Genomic DNA, 21,631 nt, shown 5'->3' on the forward strand with positions numbered 1-21,631 from the left:
AGTTAAGTTAGTTCTGACCATCTCAGTGGTGCAGATAGATACAGAGTTGATTAGAAGGGGAAGCATCTGAAAATAGTGCTGATAGGTTCAGTGTTGATTGAAGGAGGAAGCATCTGAATTAGTGCTGGATAGGTTCAGTGTTGACTAAAGGAGGAAGAGATAAGTCTAGTGCTGTGATTGATACAATGTTGACATGTTCAGTGCTAACTGAAGGAAAAAGAGATAAATCCAGTGTTGTGACTGATATAGTGCTGACTGATACAATCTTGACAGGTTCAATGCTGGTTATGAAGGAAAAAGAGATAGGTTCAGTGTTGATAGAAACACTGCTAAACTGAAAGAAGAAGAGATTATACTACTGTGGGATTGAAGAGAAGTGTTTGAAGCAAAGAGTGTTAAAATCTGGAAACGTTAGGGGTAGGATTAGACTGAGTCAGGGAAAGGGTCTAAAGGGGATAAGGAGTAGATTGAATCAAGAAGATGTTTAGAATAGATGCTGTCTAAATCAAGAAAAAGGTCTGAAGAGTTGAAGGAGCTGTCTGAAAATGGCAAATGTCCAAAATGGGTTCTATCAAGATCAGAGGGTGCCCAAAGATGTTATTTAAGCAAAGCCCACTTAGATAAAGAGAGGCAAGCCAAGACCTTGAATTTGTGTGTTGTTTGTTTGGTGTTTGGGGTGGTGTCTTATATACCTGATATCATCTGGCCTTCCTCTAGTGCTAGCTATTTGTGGGTAGTGTGGGAGTTGAAAAAGCTCTTAACACATGTACTTACCAATTCGGCACACACACACACACACACACCAATGGACACCATAGACACCTGGAAATCGACACAACATGCACGAATTTGACACTTCACACACCAATTTGACACACACCCCAATTCAACACACACAAGATTTTTAGTGAATAATTATAGAGAAAAGACATTGCACTTTCACCATTTACCAATGATTACAAAAAGATGCATAGATTTGAAAAGCTGAACTTACAAAAAGAGATTACAAAAAGGTAGAAGTCTAGAAAAAGATGAGAACAAATGTTTTCACTATCTGACCTACTCTCTAAATTGTGGCTTTATCAGATGCGGCTATGCTAGAATGAAATGGACCTCTTGTTCTTGAAGTGTTGGTGGCTTGTGTATAATCATGTGCTCGTTTTGGTGTAATCCCAAGACACAAATATAGATAAAATACACGTGTTTGCATGCTAGAAATGGTTTCTTGGTCTCCTCACTTTTTTAAAGCATGGCTATGCTTTGATGTGCACTGCATAAGACCCATTTTTAACAAGGCAAAATATGACATGTTGATTTGCTGTAATAGTGGTATCCTCTAAAAGCACTACATACCTTTTCTCCTCCATATCAATTTCTATGTTGATTTCTGCAGACTTGACATGTCCTTGCTATGTACAATCTCCTCCCTTTGAAGCACATCCTCCTCTCCAAAGTGCTTCAAAGGGTAAGGTAGTGCTCACACCAAAGCGATAGACTTAGAGAGCACTCTAAGGAGGTCAATAGAAAGTCTACAAGATGAAGGTGAGATTAAAGAACAAACCGCAATCCTTGTAGGACAAACAATCCACAAGGTCCATAGAAAGTCTACAAGATGAAGGTGAGATTAAAGAACAAACCGCAATCATTGTAGGACAAACATCCACAAGGTCATTAACTATCCTGCAGTCTCACTACACGACAGTCGATCCACAAGGTCAGTGATTGGAGTTGGACAAAAACTATGAGGTTGATTTAGATGGTGATGATGTGAGGGCTAATAGCTTAGTCAAACATTTGGTGCCATGGCTTCTACAAAATGCTAAAAGTAATTACATGAAGTCTCTTATAGCACAATCAAGCAGACTAGTTGTAGTCATAGAGCTACCTAGACAATATGATGGGAATATTTGCTTTGAGTTACCTCCAACATTTGGGCAAGGTTCAACTATGGATGGGATGGAGCAAAAGTATGAGGCTGATTTGTGGTTAAGGCCAAGGAAAACCAATATGTTGATGCAATGCACAATCAAACTCAATCATTATCTTGGGTCTCTACAGTGTCAAAGAAATTCTTGTATTTTTTATAGAAATAACAAGAGGTTCAATGATACATATTTTCCTTCTTGGAAAACAGGGTGTCGACAAACCGATTTCCAACACAAGAAGAAAGGACACATATAGCATGTCATTACTGTAACAAGATTGTGCATTGTGTTTATACTTGCAAGTGTTTGGTATATTGTGTCATTCCAAATGATAATGCCATGACACATCTAATGATACGCGAGGGTGAACACAATCATTCGATCCAACCTCAGACATCAAGGGCTGCTGTTGAGAGATTAAGGAAGCTAGTTAGGACTGTCATCAAGGTGAACAAACGTATTGGACCAAGAAAAAAACAGATGTTGGTGGTGCAACAACTTTTGAGATGGACACTCTCATTATTGATTGTGTGGAAAATGTGAGGGATATAAAACTAAACAACTTTCTCAAAGAGTTGATACATTTAGGACAAAATCAAAGGTTGTAGTTCTCCCCTCATTTTAATGCATTTCATTCATCGAGCCAAATATGTTCTTAGAGATTATCATATACAGGTTCAAAAGCATTGTTGCATGTGAAAAAAAGGAGTCTACGACTATAGGGGACAGTTATGTCAACATCCTACAGGTCAAAAAGAGGTGTATGTTCCCTTTTTTCATGGTAGTCAATTTTCAAGTCAAGGCAAATCCTCGGACAAGTGCTTTCTTTTCAAAATGCCTACCAAAGGTGTAGGTTCCCACGTGGATCTTGTGAATCATATGCGTCGATTTGGCAGTGGTGACTTGCATGATTCTTGGGTGTATTTTAACCACACCCATAGAATAGATGTTGAGCTACAATGTCATGTTCTGTCTATGACCTAAGGTTTGCAATTAGATGTTTTGTCTTGTATGTTCCTAGTGTCTACTCTAATTTTCAATGATATGTTTGTTCTTATAGTAGTTTGAAAGAATTAATGATAAATGAGGAAGATGCATAATCACAAATTCTATTTTGGGAGAATCTAAACAATGTGATGATTTGAACAAGGATTCCTAGTAGCTGACTTTGCATGATTTATGGCAAATGAGGCTAGTGCTAATTAAATTGCGATACGTATTGTGTCCAATTGAGGCCCCAATAATTTATGCAAGGTAGGGAGCATTCTTGTATATTTCATTGGGAGTAGAGTCTACAAAAAAACACCAAAAATTTGGTGCAAGTAGAACATAAAAGAACATATCTTCGCATGTGCGAATCATGGAGGCTTTCTCAAAGGCCTGAGGCTACAGCTCTGCAAGCCTCCCTAATTGAGAATTGGTGGGTTGAGGGTAATGTTCCAAAAGAAAATATTAAATTTTTGAGGTGGTGGTTTTCATGGTGGCATCAAAGAATTGCTCATTGGGGGAGTCTACATGAGGTTAGTGAAACCACAGTTGTGTCATTGGCTTTCTAAACTTGGAAAGTAGAAATATTTATTTACATGTGTAAGTTTCACTTTGGATGGCACAGGCTACCACGAGCCCATGGGAAAGAGCAAAAAACCCCAACACAAATCTCGTAGAGAGAGTGTGCATGCTAGTTGGCTAGCTAGAGAAGGAGGCACTAGAAAAATATCCCTATATTTGATGTTTGTGTAATGAATGTTATAAGTTCTTACATGTAATGTGAAAAGTATCTTGGTTTTGATATTGGATGATACATTGGGACAAGGCCCGATATGGAGACATTTCTACATCGAGTGTCGGTGGGGCGGCACCACCCCCTTTCACACTATCATTAATATTGTCCTTGGGCATGGTCCATTGGCCTTGGGCCCATTGTTCATATGAGACCATACGCTTTGTTACAAAAAACCACAATCCACATGGATGGAGTATATGATAATGGACTCATGTCAAACATGCTCACACCATGTATGGGAAGCTAAAATTGCATACATATGGCTATAACAATATTCTAGAGAGAGAATATTCAGATTATGAATATTTTTGGATAGAAAAATAACTCATCTTATTAAAATAAGTTTCCCTGAAATAGAAATTCAAAAAGAACTTTCCAATGTGCAATTGAAATTAATTGGAAATGGATATGAAGGACCTTAGCCTAAGGGTCTAGATTTTCAGAAATTTTGGATTATGGTCCAATTAAGGTTTCTGTGGGCCAATAGGATCAATCCATGTGTGGGGAGGAGATAAATCCAATTTTGTAAAAGAAGATACCCAAAAATGAGTAAATGCTCACATAAGATGAAGAGTTGACTATGTACAAGGTTTATTAGTAAGAAACTATGAGCAATATTAAAAATATGAGATATTTTGGGTATAATGATTTCATTTTGACACCTAGGTAAGGAAGGTGAGTCCCTTCAATGTTCACATAAGATGAAGAGTTGAAAATGTACAAGGTTTATTAGTAAGAAACTATGAGTAATATAAAAATATGAGATATTTTGGGTGTAATGATTCCATTTTTGACACATCTGTAAGGAAGAGGAGGGCCTTCAATGAGGCACCTAATTTACATGCTTGAATGAGTTTTAAACTCATAAAAATTAAGATATTTCATCTCTCCTCTCTCCTCATTCAAGTCTAGTTCTAAAAAGTTAACTTAACTAACCTAAAAATGGTCAAATATTAACCAAACTGATTTGAAAAACTCTAGAATCTGCTTGTTTGGTTAGGAGCTCAATTTTTCCTATAAATAGAAGCCTCCCCCTTGTTGAAAAAATATAGTGTTTTATACTCTACTCCACCTAAGCCAAGAACTGTGAATTCATTAATAATTCACTAGTTTTTGACACTTCCCTCTTTCTTCAATCCGTATTGGTGGCTCCATCAACATACTAAACCAATTGATTGGTTGGGGGCCTCTACCGTGAACAAAGAATCAAGCAATTTGTCTTGATATGGTTTCTCGAGTGATGCACTCAGTAGCTGCACAGACTCCTATGTATGAAGAGCCTACCCTTTGTGGAGACAAAGAGAAGGTTCAAGGAAAGAAAATGGGGAGTATTGTAGCGAGCTTGCATAAGCCAGGCTATGTGATGGAGTCAAGACAACGCAAACCTCGAGGAAGGCTAAGGAAACCAATTTTGAAGGAGAGTGAGCACACTTTGGAGAGGAGGATGTGCTTCAAAGGGAGGAGATTGTACATAGCAAGGACATGTCAAGTCTGCAGAAATCAACATAGAAATTGATATGGAGGAGAAAAGGTATGTAGTGCTTTTAGAGGATACCACTATTACAGCAAATCGACATGTCATATTTTGCCTTGTTAAAAATGGGTCTTATGCAGTGCACATCAAAGCATAGCCATGCTTTAAAAAAGAGAGGAGACCAAGAAACCATTTCTAGCATGCAAACACGTGTATTTTATCTATATTTGTGTCTTGGGATTACACCAAAACGAGCACATGATTATACATCAGCCACCAACACTTCAAGAACAAGAGGTCCATTTCATTCTAGCATAGCCGCATCTGATAAAGCCACAATTTAGAGAGTAGGTCAGATAGTGAAAACATTTGTTCTCATCTTTTTCTAGACTTCTACCTTTTTGTAATCTCTTTTTGTAAGTTCAGCTTTTCAAATCTATGCATCTTTTTGTAATCATTGGTAAATGGTGAAAGTGCAATGTCTTTTCTCTATAATTATTCACTAAAAATCTTGTGTGTGTTGAATTGGGGTGTGTGTCAAATTGGTGTGTGAAGTGTCAAATTCGTGCATGTTGTGTCGATTTCCAGGTGTCTATGGTGTCCATTGGGGGGTGTGTGTGTGTGTGTGTGTGTATGTGTGTGTGTGTGTGCCGAATTGGTAAGTGCATGTGCTAAGAGCTTTTTCAACTCCCACACTACCCACAAATAGCTAGCACTAGAGGAAGGCCAGATGAGATCAGGTATATAAGACACCACCCCAAACACCAAACAAACAACACACAAATTCAAGGTCTTGGCTTGCCTCTCTTTATCTAAGTGGGCTTTGCTTAAATAACATCTTTGGGCACCCTATGATCTTGATAGAACCCATTTTGGACATTTGCCATTTTCAGATAGCTCCTTCAACTCTTCAGACCTTTTTCTTGATTTAGACAGCATCTATTCTAAACATCTTCTTGATTCAATCTACTCTATTTTGATTGAGATTGTTGAGAAACTACACTTGTGAGTGAAGATTTGAAGTTTGTTGAGTCAGGACCGAGTCAGACATACATTTGCTCAGTGTGAGTGAAAAAATACACTTGTGGACTGAAGATCTGAAGTCTGTTGAGTTAGAACTAAGTCAGACAAACATCAACTCTGACAGTTATCAGTGTCAAACAGGGTCAGCTAAGTATCAAAATCAATCAGTTGAGAGTGTTAAAGGATAGAATTAGTCTTTTTAGGCTGAGAGGAAGCTATTTTTGGTCAAGTCAGTCAGTCAGAGGTCAATCAAAGTCAGTCGAATAATTTTGTGGGTTGAATAATATCTAATGGATTCAAGTGATGTCAGCTTAGGGGTTGTAAAGCTAAATCTTTGTGAGATCTGAGGTGTTTGAAGGTCTTTGAGTGTCAAAGGACACAGAGGTGAGGAGATCTGAATTAATGAGTCAGCTTAGTCATGCCGATAGGAATCAGCATAAGTAGCCAATAGAGGTCAACTAGCACGTTCAGTAAGGTTCTGGAGCAAGATATTTGAAGATTGTTGGATCTAGAGGAGAATCTAGGAGTCTGGAGGACAAGAAGATGCTTGGAAGTCTGAAAAAATCACCCAAACTCAATCATGTGTCAAAATTAGTCTCACTAGGGTCATTTTAAGTCACAGCAGATGATCAGAGGAGGTGAGCTGAGGTGTTAGGGCTGAAGATCAGTCATATTTGACTTGGGAGGAAATTTTGGTGGGTCAAGTGATTCAGGCTAAGGTGGGTTAGGTGTCAGATTGTATCAGCAAAGATTCAAAGGATAGCTATTTTGTAGGACTGCTGAGTCCCTTAGGCTGGGTGTTTTTAGTGGATTTGATGCTATAGATGCCAGTTTTCAGACTCTAATTGTTCTTCCCATTACCTTCATTATTTTGGATCTTCCACATGCACCTTCGAGGATAGAGTCCCTTTAATAAAGAAGGCACATGGACTTTACATGCCTATCCAATTTCTATGCTCACTTCCCCAATTGACACAAAGGTGTGAAGTGATACATTTGTGCCAGCTCTTAGATACTATCTAAAAGAGAAAAAGGGTTTCCAAAAAAATTGCATCAGTGTGTGTTAGTCTAATTGGGGTGTGTCCAATTGGGATGTGCGTATCTCTAATTGTTTTGTTTGGAGCAATAGCCTTTATGATCATAGTGTATAGGTGAATATTCTGTTTTAGAATATAATAAGGTTATTTGAACCTTACAAAAATCCTTTCCCTAAGGTTTAAGCCTTGTCACTTATACCATATCATTTAAGTATAGTTCCCTAAGGTTTAAGACTTAGCTTCTTTTTAAAAACTACTTACATAGGGTTCACAGTATCTTAGAGACAATCTTTGTACTCCCCTAAGAATAAGGTGTCCCTTTTGGTTTGTATCCACAAGGATGCCCTCTTGTATGTGTAAAGAGTCCTAGTAATCACATCTGTTATGACTCAAAATCATTTCTTAGATACGTTCAAGATCAAATACTCCTATGTAAACAATTCTCAAGGCATCCACCATGAATGTATGATAATTGAAAACAATCACAACTCGGACAACCATATCACAGCTCAAATATTCTAGGCTTTGTGCTTTCGATGTTTAATTATAGCCCATTCATTTTAGCCTACTTGGACTCCAAAGGTTAGAAGGCTTGGTTGACATTCTTTGCACCTTGTGGGTGTCACTTACACGGTATGTCCCTTTATTATTAATAGGGTACATATGTCAGTTTATTTTAGGGAAACACTTCTCTATATATAATGGAGGAATATGGCTATAATAGCTTAGATTTCCTATTGAAAGAAATATCAACCTCAAAATGAACTAACTAGATATGGATCCATCCTATCCCTCCCCCCATGGTTTGGAAGATAATCCTTGGTTAAATAGGGTAATATTTCCTCAGGTGGCCTTGCTATCGATATATAAAGCCTTTTATTCTCATGGGAAAGATGGTTGCATTGTTTTCTAAGCTTATCCTTGATGGATACTTTGGGGAAAGCTCTTCTTTTTTATCCTATTTTCTAAAAGATTGGTCTTCCTTCTAATCCGGCTAGTGATGATCCTAGCTAGAAGGGGAAATTTTTCCTTTGATAGCTTTGTTGTTAGCATCTAAAACCTCTTCTTTATTGAAGAGTCCTGATGTGCTATTCACGAGTCAGAGTCTAGCTCTCTAGTTTTGTTATCCATGTTTCCTAACCTTGACTTTTCTATGTCTCATGGTTCCTCTTAGCCAGGAGTGGGGGCTGCAGATTCCTCTTGAAATAGGGGAACTTCTTCTTGGTTAAAATGGAAGGATTTGTGTCCTTCCAGGCATAGAAAAACTTTTTCATATTCTTTGGCCATAATTATTGCTTCTAAAATAGAGGATATGGCTTTACATTCTTAACTAGATTATCCAGAGGGCAGGTTGAGTTTTTTAACAAATCAGTGAGGAGTTATCTCCTCCATCGTGGGGGAAAATTGAGGAGAAGTTTGGAAAAATCTTGGTGGTATTCTTCTAGGGTCTTCCCTTTTAAGGATAACTCCAAAATTCATAGATTTCTCCTCCTAAAATCCTAGAGGAGTATCCTTTCATGAAATCATAGGATAACTAATCATGGTTGATTTGACAATGATTCTTTGAACTCACCCGAGTGTTTCCCATGACTTTTAGATGGCAGAGGGCATACTTGCTTCTGTTGTTGTATCTTACTACATCAAAATACTTATCCATGGACTCTATCTAAGCCTCTACCTCTTCACCCAATTTCTTTCCTTCTCCCTTGAAGGGTTTCAGTTGGGTTTTATATAGGGCTTTGCTGACATCATTATCCAAGGTTTCTTGGTGAGAAATTTCCTCTTGCCTAAAAAAATTCTAACTAACAGATTCTCTCTCAAGATAATAAGAAAAAGTTCTTTATTTAGTAGGTCAGTTTTTATACATAAATATGGTAGCTTCATGAATTATTCTGGTTGGTAAGTCTTTTTTCATGATCTAACTATCCAACTCTTCAGAAGGTTTAGATTTTACTATTATGGGGGAAATAATACTCCCCTTAGATAGCATGTAATGGACTAGGGAAATCAATGATTGATCGTCTTCAAGGTCTAGTGGCCTTATACCCTTGGTCATAGTTTTTCCAAAATTGTCATCTCAGCAAAATTATAAATGGGTAAACTTTCAAGTTTTCCTTGGTTAACGTAATACTTAGGATTTTTATCAAAAATATGAGCCACTTTCTCTTTCAAGATATGGCCTTTAAAAATTTATATCTTTTTCCTTCTTTTGTTTCTCAATCTATTTTCATTTAATAAGAAAGATTCAAGAAGATTATACAAAAAAGAGATTGAATTAAAAAAAACCATTTAAGACTTAATCTTTCCTTGTCATTTACCATTAAACTACCATGCATGTAAAACCCAAAACCATCAAATACCTCGAATAGTTTATTGTATATTTCTTGAGAATTATTGCTTTCAAGGTACTGCAAATCACTTGTCTCACAGCATATGTGATACCAATACCAGACATATATTAGCATCCATCATTTAAATCTCTTAGGAATTACTCATCCAAGGGTGCTCAAGATTAACACATCTAAGAGCATCAATTTCTGGGAATTACACATCCAGCATTTGGGATACCAACAGGGTCAACATATCTAAGGGTATCATGTTTCAAGAATTATATATTCAACCTTAACATTTAAGGGTGCTTAATATTAACACATCTAACGCTATCACCTTTCAAGAATAACACACCCAACATTTGTGATACCAATAGGATTTACACATCTAAGGGTATCATTTTTTTAGAATTACACATTCAGCATTCACATCTAAGGGCATCCTGATTACACTTTCTAGGAATTACACATCCAATAATTGGGATACTAACAAGATTAACACATTTGAGGGTATCATTTTTCCTTGGGAATTACACATCCAAGGTTTAGCATCTCCTAGGAATCACACATCCTAGTTCATTTTCCCTTGGGAATTACACATCTAAGCTATAACATCTCCTAGGAATTACACATCCAAGGTATAACATCTCTTGGGAATTACACATTACACATCCAAGTTCAGACCCATGTTCATCTGAGATGGGATCGGGATCTCGAACGATCGCCCTTTGTGTGAGGCATTTGATCGATGAAATCCACACCTCAATTATTCAATTCTATGTTGGTACCTTATAAAGGCCTCTCCCCCTAATGGACAACACAAAACAATGAGATGTGTCTTAATCACTTCAGTGGTTCCAACATAGTGGCCTCTTTGATGACTCTTTCATTTTCTCATATCCTTACGGGATAAATTATTCCTAGAAGAATTAATCCTCTCATCTTGTTGATAAGAGTATTCAAGACATAAAGATAGTTATTTGTTATTACTTTTTTCTTCACAACTAGTGCTTAGACTTGTTGAAAATGAGTGATGCTAGAGTGCCAAGGCACCTAGTTAAAGTTATATCCCACATGAGTTATCAAAGCCTTGTTGTACCTCCCTCATATAAATGGGGTCATTTTCAATCAATGGAATCAAGAAAGCTCTCACGCCTCTTTATGATTACAAGTCTTAATATAGTAACCTAATTGTGCTTGAGTCTAAATCTTAATTAGTTTAGGGTATTCATCATGTTTGTGTTTAGGTATCATCCTCCCTAGCTTAGATTATCACTAATCACATTGTTAATTAGTATAAGATTAAGTCTTTCTTATCATCACCATCTCCATGGGAGCTTAGATCCACAATCTTTAACATGGTATTAGAGCCAATCTCTTGCTCCCTATATCTTAGTAGCAAACCCTAAACCTTAAACCCTAAACCCTAAGCCCTAAACCCTAAGCCCTAAACCCTAACCCTAAACCCTAAACCCTAAGTCCTAAACCCTAAACCCTAAGTCCTAAACCCTAAACCCTAAACCCTAAACCGGTTATTTATCTTTATCACTCCACAACCGTACACCTGATTCACACCTCAATACCATATCTTACACACTCCACTTGACTATCACGTAACCGGCCCCTGAAAAATTTATTTTTTGCTGCCGCGCAGCTACTTTTAGCTGCCCCGCAGCTACCGGTTATTTATCTTTATCACTCCACAACCGCACACCTGAAAAAACCCCTAAACCCTAAACCTTTGCTATCATGGTGCTTTTGAACACTATCCCAGAGGCAGCAAACGAAGGTCAAGACAACCCTTCTACCAGCCAGGGAGCGTTTCAATTTGCTAGTGGAGAAAGAGAACGTGCTAAGCAAAGAATGGATGATTCTATAGATACTGCTAATGCACAAAACCAATACAGGTTTACACTTGGTGCTTCATCATCATCCTATGATCACCTTTTTGCTCTACCTACTCTTCCCATCGCTCAACCTTCTCACCTTAAAGATTTCTTGAAGAAGTCTATCGAGGAGTACAAGAAGATGTTTTTAGCTTTTGAGAAAAGTCAAGCTTATCTCAAAAAGCTTAGAGAGCAAAGAGAAGAAGGCACCGTACCTAACAGTCTTCGACTCAAACCACCCCGCCTTACTATGCAAGATGAACAAGGACAGGCCTTTCTCAATCAGACTCTACAAGATCTTTGTAAAAATTACAGGAGTAGCTGCTTGGAAGTCCTCATTGAAGCCCAGGCAAAGCTGGTAGAGAATCAAGAAAAGAAGCTGGATGCTTATGCCTCCACTTTTGAAGCCAGTCTCTAGGAAATCTTGAACCTCATGGCTGCATTAGAACTCATGGACAGCCCACACGCTTTATGGAAAAACACCATGAAGACTTGGAAGAACAAGCTAGTCAAAGATTTCAAAATTGCCATAAATAATTTCAGGGTCTCTCATCTCCTTAACTCTAAGATCAAGCAAGCTGCTTTCACCAAGAGGAAAGCTGCACAGGATCAAGCCATGGGAGATGCAGAATCTCTTCCTACTGAACCCTCTATAGCCAAGCTAGTCAAAGAGCAAGTTCAGAAGCAAGTTCAAGCACAGATCAACAAGCTAAAGAAAAGTCTAGCAAATGACACAGGTGGGACAAACAAAAAACGGAAAGATAATCAACAAAAGAAAAGCCAAAACAATAGCCAGAACAACAACAAGAAGAAAACTAGAAGCAACCAAGCTTCTAAAAAAGGCAATCAATAGAAAGACTGGCAAAACAACCACCAAGGTAAGCAGCAAGGAAACAAGCCAAATAAAGGCAAGTCTACCCAGCCAAAAAACCAACGGGGAAACCGGCAAGGGGATGGAAATCAACCTCAAAGGAAGAAGACTTCCACCCCCTCCTCTGCACAGCCTTCCTCTTCTCGACAAGGCCGCAATACCCAGAAATCTGGTTCGGGACAGAAACAAAATCGGCAAAATTCACGAAACAGATCCGCTCCACCGAGCCGATCTCGGTCTCGAAATCCCCGGCGTTAAGGCACCCCTTCCGGCTCCCTCTCCAAGATCCCGAGCGCTATGCTCTATTGCTTTTCTCTAGAAAGACCCCAACTGAGGTGGATCAACATGTTTCAAACACTGCCATCCACAATCTCTCTCAATACAAGCTTTCATTTAGCGAGACAAAGCTTCTAGGACTTGGTTTGGGATATATTCCTCCGTCAAAGTTTCCGGATTCAACACATCTAACCAAAGACTATGATAATTTTGCAAGACAACTTCGTCGATGGTTTTTCAGAAATGCACCAGATAGACCTCTTCCTCCTTTTCGAGTTGCAAATCCAAATTGGAATCCTTCTAAAGTTTATCAGCCTCTGGAAGACATCATCAACACTGGAAGAGTCATACTTCAAAATTCAATCTCTTCATGTGAGCGACTTCCTCAGAACAAGCTTCCGCTTCATTTGAGAAGAGCCCTTAACATATTGATAAAGAACCATAACATCATTATCAAGCCAGCAGATAAAAACCTTGGTTTGGTAATTCTTGATAAATCATGGTATCTTAATGAAGGTGATCGGCAACTTCTAGATCAACAGGTCTATCTCCCAGTCACCCAAGCTCCATTGAATGAACTGTTTGATAGGCTTGCCTGCATTTGTCAAAAGTCTAGTGTGCTCTCAAGGGATGAAGCAAAGTTTATTTTGCAGAAGCCAGAGCAAGGGTTCAGAGTTTGCTCTCTTTATTTCTTGCCCAAAATCCACAAACCTACAGTGGTCGGAAGGCCAATCTGCTCTTACAATGGCTTTGTTTTTGAGAATGCGTCTATATGGCTTCATCATAAGCTTTTCCCCATTCTCTTCCAACAAAAGCAACATCTAAAAGACTCCCTCACTCTGATTAAAGAGTTATCTGAGCTTCATCTACCACAAGAAATTATCCTCTTCACATTTGATGTGGAATCTCTGTACCCCAGTATTCCCACCAATGAAGGACTGCATGCCCTCAAGATGATGATACAGGGTGACTTCAACCATGTAGAGCTCAACCTCATCATGACAATTGCCTCTCTTGTTCTCAAGAACCACTATCTTGAGTTTAATGGCACTTTTTGGCATCAAATCAGAGGCACTGCTATGGGCAGTAATTTTGCTGTTGTCTATGCCTGCCTTTTTCTATGTTATTTAGAAAACCTTCAAGAACAGGTACATCCCACAACAGAGCTACTCTACTGCAAAAGATACATTGATGACGCTTTAGGTTTTTGGCATGGGTCTCACACCACTTTGCTTCAACATCTTAGCAACTATGCAACAGATCTTTAGGAGCATATCAAGATAACACATGTCATCTCCAATTCATTTGTGGATTTTTTGGACATTCACCTCTTCAAAGGTACTAATTTTCAAACCACAGGAAAGCTTTCTACTAGTTGTTTTCAGAAAGAGCTGAACAGGTATCAATACCTCCCTTTCTCTTCCTGGCACCCTAGTCATCAAAATGAAGCCTTCATCATTGGAGAACTTAAGCGTCATGTCATCAGGGAAAGCACGCTTCAAAGCTACATCAAGCTAAAGCTTTTGTTTTTCCAACGATCGAGGTAGAGGATATCCGGATTCTCTCCTTCGGAAAACTTTTAGCAAGATCAAGTACAATATGCGAATAGCTCTACTTCTAAAGGCTTCCAATCGAGAAACCTCTTCGAGTAAGCGGATCCCCTAGTTCTTAAGCTTGACTACTCCAAGTACACCAAAGCTTTAAACTTGGGGGCCTCCCTAAACCCTAAACTTTTTCGGCTTTGCCAACAAAATCCCGAGCTGAAGCATATACCTAGACCTACGATTTGCTAGAGAAATCCAAGGAAACTGCGTTCCTATCTTGTTAGATCAAGGTTTCGAACCTCTAATTTGTAACTTTCTATTTTTAGTAAGTACTATTTTTAGCGTGAACCCACCTTTGTAAAGCAACCCTTGGGAGCATCGGCTTAACAACATATGAGACCTCCCATGCTTGGTTCCACTATATCGGGAAAACCCTCCACCTATTTTATGCATCTCTCTAGTCTTCTAGTTACCTTATGCAACTTATTTTTGCATGTAGAGTCAACATGTCCACTCTAGCCTAATGGTTAAGGCTTGTGACTCTAATGAAAGGGGTCATGAGTTCAAAACCCATAGCTTGCATGAGATGCTATTGAGCTTCTTTTACTTGTTTAGAGAGCTCTACTTATCCGATTCGAGCGCCGTTTGTTGTGTTGGGTTCTTCATGTCCTAAGCTTGCTTTTTCACAACAAAAGGCTGAATTATCCCACATGCAAAGAGGCAAAAGCTAGCCCTCCCCTCTCTACATAAGGGAGAGCTCTCATTCTTGTAATCTCAAACTTGGGTGTTACACTAAAGAGCTCACTCTAGAGCGAAACTAGTTTGGAACTACACCCTCAAGTTAATACAAGAAATCGACTTTTTAAGTCTTTTTTGTCTCTTAAATCAAATTTTGTCTTGTGTTTTGTGTATGTTAGGCACTTAGTCCTTTTTTGGGCTAGTAAAGTGTCTTTCTAGTGTGTGTGAGTAAGGCCATTGTTTTGGTGCTTAGCAAGAGGCACTTGGTCATTAATTTGGCTGGTTTAGTGTCTTTCTGCTGAGTATGCTCCTTCGATCTGGCATAATGTCATATTGCGTGGCATGCTAAGTGTCATTTCGATTGATGCACCTTCCCTTTCCCTTACCTTTATTTTTTGAGGGCAACTAGTCGTTCTTTTGCCGCAAGTTGTTGTCCCCACGTCTTAGCCTTTGGTTTGGTGGGCAACTAGTCGTTTTCTTTTACGGCAAGTTGTTGTCCCCACATCTTAGCCTTTGGTTTGGTTTGGTGGGCAACTAGTCGTTTTCTTTTACGGCAAGTTGTTGTCCCCACATCTCAGCCTTTAGTTTGCTTGGGCAATTGGTCGTATTTTTCGGCTAGCTGTTGTCCTCGTGAGGTGGGATTTTGGACTTTTTGGTCATAGTGCGTGGCCATCTTAAGTTCATACTATTCACACCTCAACACCATATCTTATATACACTCCACTTGACTATCATGTAACCGGCCCCTGAAAAATTTATTTTTTGCTGCCGCAGCTACGTTTAGCCGCCGCAGCTACCGGTTATTTATCTTTATCACTCCACAACCGCACACCTGAAAAAACCCCTAAACCCCAGACCCCAAACCCTAAACCCTAAAAACCTTAAAACCCTAAACCCTAAACCTTGAATCACGAACCCTACACCCTGAACCCTACACCCTGGACCCTGGACCCTGAACCCTTAACCTTGGACCCTGGACCGTGAACCCCCAACCCCTAAACCCTAAACTGTAAACCGTGAACCTTGAACTTGAGCCATGAACCCTAAACCCTAAACCTCCTCTTCTGCTTGTTACTCAATCTCACGATCCACCTCCTCCACTTCTTGTTCCTCAATCTCGAGATCCACCTCCTCCTCTGCTTGTTCCTCAATCTTGGCATCCACCTCCTCCTTTTTAGTGCTACCAATCTCCGAGGGAACCGGGTCTTTCTTTGAGATCTTGCTTCTTCCAACAATGTTGGAAGAAAACATAAACTCACAAGCACCCCTTCTATGGCCAGTATTACCTAACCAAAGGGCATACGTAATCTCTACAAAAACATTTAATATGGTGAAGAAGAAAAACGATGACACACACGCCCTACCATGATTAAATCATTTTTTACAACTTGTGTTGCACAATGAAAAGCAAGATTCGGGGAGTATTCATATGAATTTGGATGTGTCTGAAGTTCGCATGGTTTCAGAATCAAGATTCGAGGAGTATTCGAATGAATTTGGGGAGTATTTCTTTTTGTTTGTAGGGGCGGGTTTCTTCTTAAAAAAGGAGTTAGCTCCATTTTTGCAAAGTACGCTTCCGTGCAAGCCAAATCAATACCATGATTAAATCATTTTTTACAACTTGTGTTGCACAATGAAAAGCAAGATTTGGGGAGTATTCAGATGAATTTGGATGTGTCTGAAGTTCGCATGGTTTCAGAATCAAGATTCGAGGAGTATTCGAATGAATTTGGGGAGTATTCGGATGAATTCAGATATGTCTAAAGTCCGAATCATTTTTAAAATTATGTGGTTTCTGATATCCAGTTGAATCTGTTTGATTAGTCCTTTATTCTCTCCAGATCTCCCCCCCGGCTCCAAATTCTGACTCCGTATCTTCGACGATTCACTACTCTAAATCATCCCATATACTGAATTCGAATTTCGTGTGGTTTCTGAAATCCAGTAGAATCTGTTTGATTAGTCCTTTATTCTCTCCAGATCTCCCCCTCGGCTCCAAATTCTGACTCCGTATCTTCGACGATTCACTACTCTAGATCATCCCATATACTGAATTCGAATTTCGTCTCCTGATTTCGACTCCCTATGGGGGAATGTTGCCTGCTAAGAGCCTTTGGAAGAAGGAGTTGGAAATGAGCCTGCTCTAGCACCACAACCAAGCAGCGTGCACGCTACTTGGTTGTGGTGCACACACACAACCATGTGTGTGCCATAGAGCACCATCCTGACATGGAGCCCTATGGGGGAATTTGTTGCTCGGCTTTAGTGCACACACACGCCATGTGTGTACCATAGAGCACCCGTTCGTAACATGGAGCCCTTTGGGGGAATGCTGCCTGCTAAGGGTGCTGAGTTGGAAGCAAGAGCTTGAAATGAGCCTACTCTAGCACCACTGCTGATAAGTAGTACACGTGCTGCTTGCCTGAGGTGCACACACACACCACAAGTGTGTGCCATAGGGCACTCTATGGCACAGACATAGTGTGTGTGTGTGTGTGTGTGTGTGTGTGTGTGCACCAAAGCCAAGCAATGCGTATGGCAATTTATTTCAAATATTTTTCCTTACAAGATTTAATTATGTGTTTTAATGCAAGAATATTGTACATGGTCCATAGGGGCTTTCGAATTACTTTTTTTGCTCTTTAAGAAGAGACCTCAAGATGCTCTATCAACCCCATTCTCAAATCCCTTGCTTCTCTGATGAACGAAGCTACTATTTCTTAGTTTGTAGGCAAGAGAACTCTTACCTATCCAGTCCAATTGAGGGATGGAAAACTATAAGTGATCCATTGTTTGTTGTAGAGTATGGTTCCACCTGCATATAGACTTGTTGTCATGCATGCTATTGCGCATCATGGTGTTGTCGAGACAGAGGTAGAGATGCCATCTCAATGGGATGTTGACAAACATCAGCATTTCATGGTAGATTCATCTTTGTCTAGTGAGTACCACCTTGTGCATTGTGAAGAAGTCCATCATGTTATAGACAATGAAGATGAAAATGAAATCCAATGAATCAAGGGAAGAATGAGAGGGCAGCACGTTGTGGAATGTGAAGATAAAAATTAAGAATGGGAGGGCAAGGTAGTGCTCACACCAAAGCGATAGACTTAGAGAGCACTCTAAGGAGGTCAATAGAAAGTCTACAAGATGAAGGTGAGATTAAAGAACAAACCGCAATCATTGTAGGACAAACAATCCACAAGGTCAATAGAAAGTCTACAAGATGAAGGTGAGATTAAAGAACAAACCGCAATCATTGTAGGACAAACATCCACAAGGTCATTAACTATCCTGCAGTCTCACTACACGACAGTCGATCCACAAGGTCATTGACTTGGAGTTGGACAAAAACTATGAGGTTGATTTAGATGGTGATGATGTGAGGGCTAATAGCTTAGTCAAACATTTGGTGCCATGGCTTCTACAAAATTCTAAAAGTAATTACATGAAGTCTCTTATAGCACAATCAAGCAGACTAGTTGTAGTCATAGAGCTACCTAGACAATATGATGGGAATATTTGCTTTGAGTTACCTCCAACGAAAACCAATATGTTGATGCAATGCACAATCAAACTCAATCATTATCTTGGGTCTCTACAGTGTCAAAGAAATTCTTGTATTTTTTATAGAAATAACAAGAGGTTCAATGATACATATTTTCCTTCTTGGAAAACAGGGTGTCAACAAACGGATTTCCAACACAAGAAGAAAGGACACATATAGCATGTCATTACTGTAACAAGATTGTGCATTGTGTTTATACTTGCAAGTGTTTGGTATATTATGTCATTCCAAATGATAATGCCATGACACATCTAATGATACGCGAGGGTGAACACAATCATTCCAACCTCAGACATCAAGGGCTGCTGTTGAGAGATTAAGGAAGCTAGTTAGGACTGTCATCAAGGTGAACAAACGTATTGGACCAAGAAAAAAACAGATGTTGGTGGTGCAACAACTTTTGAGATGGACACTCTCATTGTTGATTGTGTGGAAAATGTGAGGGATATAAAGCTAAACAACTTTCTCAAAGAGTTGATACATTTAGGACAAAATCAAAGGTTGTAGTTCTCCCCTCATTTTAATGCATTTCATTCATCGAGCCAAATATGTTCTTAGTTGAGAGTGTTAAAGGATAGAATTAGTCTTTTTAGGCTGAGAGGAAGCTATTTTTGGTCAAGTCAGTCGAATAATTTTGTGGGTTGAATAATATCTAATGGATTCAAGTGATGTCAGCTTAGGGGTTGTAAAGCTAAATCTTTGTGAGATCTGAGGTGTTTGAAGGTCTTTGAGTGTCAAAGGACACAGAGGTGAGGAGATCTGAATTAATGAGTCAGCTTAGTCATGCCGATAGGAATCAGCATAAGTAGCCAATAGAGGTCAACTAGCACGTTCAGTAAGGTTCTGGAGCAAGATATTTGAAGATTGTTGGATCTAGAGGAGAATCTAGGAGTCTGGAGGACAAGAAGATGCTTGGAAGTCTGAAAAAATCACCCAAACTCAATCATGTGTCAAAATTAGTCTCACTAGGGTCATTTTAAGTCACAGCAGATGATCAGAGGAGGTGAGTTGAGGTGTTAGGGCTGAAGATCAGAGTCATATTTGACTTGGGAGGAAATTTTGGTGGGTTAAGTGATTCAGGCTAAGGTGGGTTAGGTGTCAGATTGTATCAGCAAAGATTCAAAGGATAGCTATTTTGTAGGACTGTTGAGTCCTACAAAATAGCTAAGGTGGGTTAGGTGTCAGATTGTATCAGCAAAGATTCAAAGGATAGCTATTTTGTAGGACTGTTGAGTCCCTTAGGCTAGGTGTTTTTAGTGGATTTGATGCTATAGATGCCAGTTTTCAGACTCTAATTGTTCTTCCCATTACCTTCATTATTTTGGATCTTCCACATGCACCTTCGAGGATAGAGTCCCTTTAATAAAGAAGGCACATGGACTTTACATGCCTATCCAATTTCTATGCTCACTTCCCCAATTGACACAAAGGTGTGAAGTGATACATTTGTGCCAGCTCTTAGATACTATCTAAAAGAGAAAAAGGGTTTCCAAAAAAATTGCATCAGTGTGTGTTAGTCTAATTGGGGTGTGTCCAATTGGGATGTGCGTATCTCTAATTGTTTTGTTTGGAGCAATAGCCTTTATGATCATAGTGTATAGGTGAATATTCTGTTTTAGAATATAATAAGGTTATTTGAACCTTACAAAAATCCTTTCCCTAAGGTTTAAGCCTTGTAACTTATACCTTATCATTTAAGTATAGTTCCCTAAGGTTTAAGACTTAGCTTCTTTTTAAAAACTACTTACATAGGGTTCACAGTATCTTAGAGACAATCTTTGTACTCCCCTAAGAATAAGGTGTCCCTTTTGGTTTGTATCCACAAGGATGCCCTCTTGTATGTGTAAAGAGTCCTAGTAATCACATCTGTTATGACTCAAAATCATTTCTTAGATACGTTCAAGATCAAATACTCCTATGTAAACAATTCTCAAGGCATCCACCATGAATGTATGATAATTGAAAACAATCACAACTCGGACAACCATATCACAGCTCAAATATTCTAGGCTTTGTGCTTTCGATGTTTAATTATAGCCCATTCATTTTAGCCTACTTGGACTCCAAAGGTTAGAAGGCTTGGTTGACATTCTTTGCACCTTGTGGGTATCACTTACACGGTATGTCCCTTTATTATTAATAGGGTACATATGTCAGTTTATTTTAGGGAAACACTTCTCTATATATAATGGAGGAATATGGCTATAATAGCTTCGATTTCCTATTGAAAGAAATATCAACCTCAAAATCAACTAACTAGATATGGATCCATCCTATCCCTCCCCCCATGGTTTGGAAGATAATCCTTGGTTAAATAGGGTAATATTTCCTCAGGTGGCCTTGCTATCGATATTTAAAGCCTTTTATTCTCATGGGAAAGATGGTTGCATTGTTTTCTAAGCTTATCCTTGATGGATACTTTGGGGAGAGCACCTCTTTTTTATCCTATTTTCTAAAAGATTGGTCTTCCTTCTAATCCGGCTAGTGATGATCCTAGCTAGAAGGGGAAATTTTTCCTTCGATAGCTTTGTTGTTAGCATCTAAAACCTCTTCTTTATTTAAGAGTCCTGATGTGCTATTCACGAGTCAGAGTCTAGCTCTCTAGTTTTGTTATCCATGTTTCCTAACCTTGACTTTTCTATGTGACACGGCCCCGGGGGGGCGGGGGGCATCACGGCAGGCACGGCCCGGGGGGGCCGGGGGGGCGTCACGGCACGGCCCCGGGGGGCATCACGGCACGGCACCGGGGGGGGCTGCGGGGCGTGACGGCACGGCCCCGGGGGGGCGGGGGGCATCACGGCAGGCACGGGCCGGGGGGGCCGGGGGGGCGTCACGGCACGGCCCCGGGGGGCATCACGGCACGGCACCGGGGGGGGCTGCGGGGCGTCACGGCACGGCCCTGGGAGGGCGGGGGGCATCACGGCAGGCACGGCCCGGGGGGGCTGCGGGGGCGTCACGGCACGGCCCCGGGGGGGCTGCGGGGCACGGCACGGCACGGCACGGCCCGCGGGGGGGCTGCGGGGGCGTCATGGCACGGCCCCGCGGGGGGGCATCACGGCACGGCACCGGCGGGGGGGCTGCGGGGCGTCACGGCACAGCCCCGGGGGGGCGGGGGGCATCACGGCAGGCACGGCCCGGGGGGGCCGGGGGGCGTCACGGCACGGCCCCGGCGGGGG

This window comes from Cibotium barometz, chromosome 49, assembly GCF_041138505.1.
Source record: "Cibotium barometz isolate CiBa-2024 chromosome 49, ASM4113850v1, whole genome shotgun sequence".
In the NCBI taxonomy this organism is placed as follows: domain Eukaryota; kingdom Viridiplantae; phylum Streptophyta; class Polypodiopsida; order Cyatheales; family Cibotiaceae; genus Cibotium; species Cibotium barometz.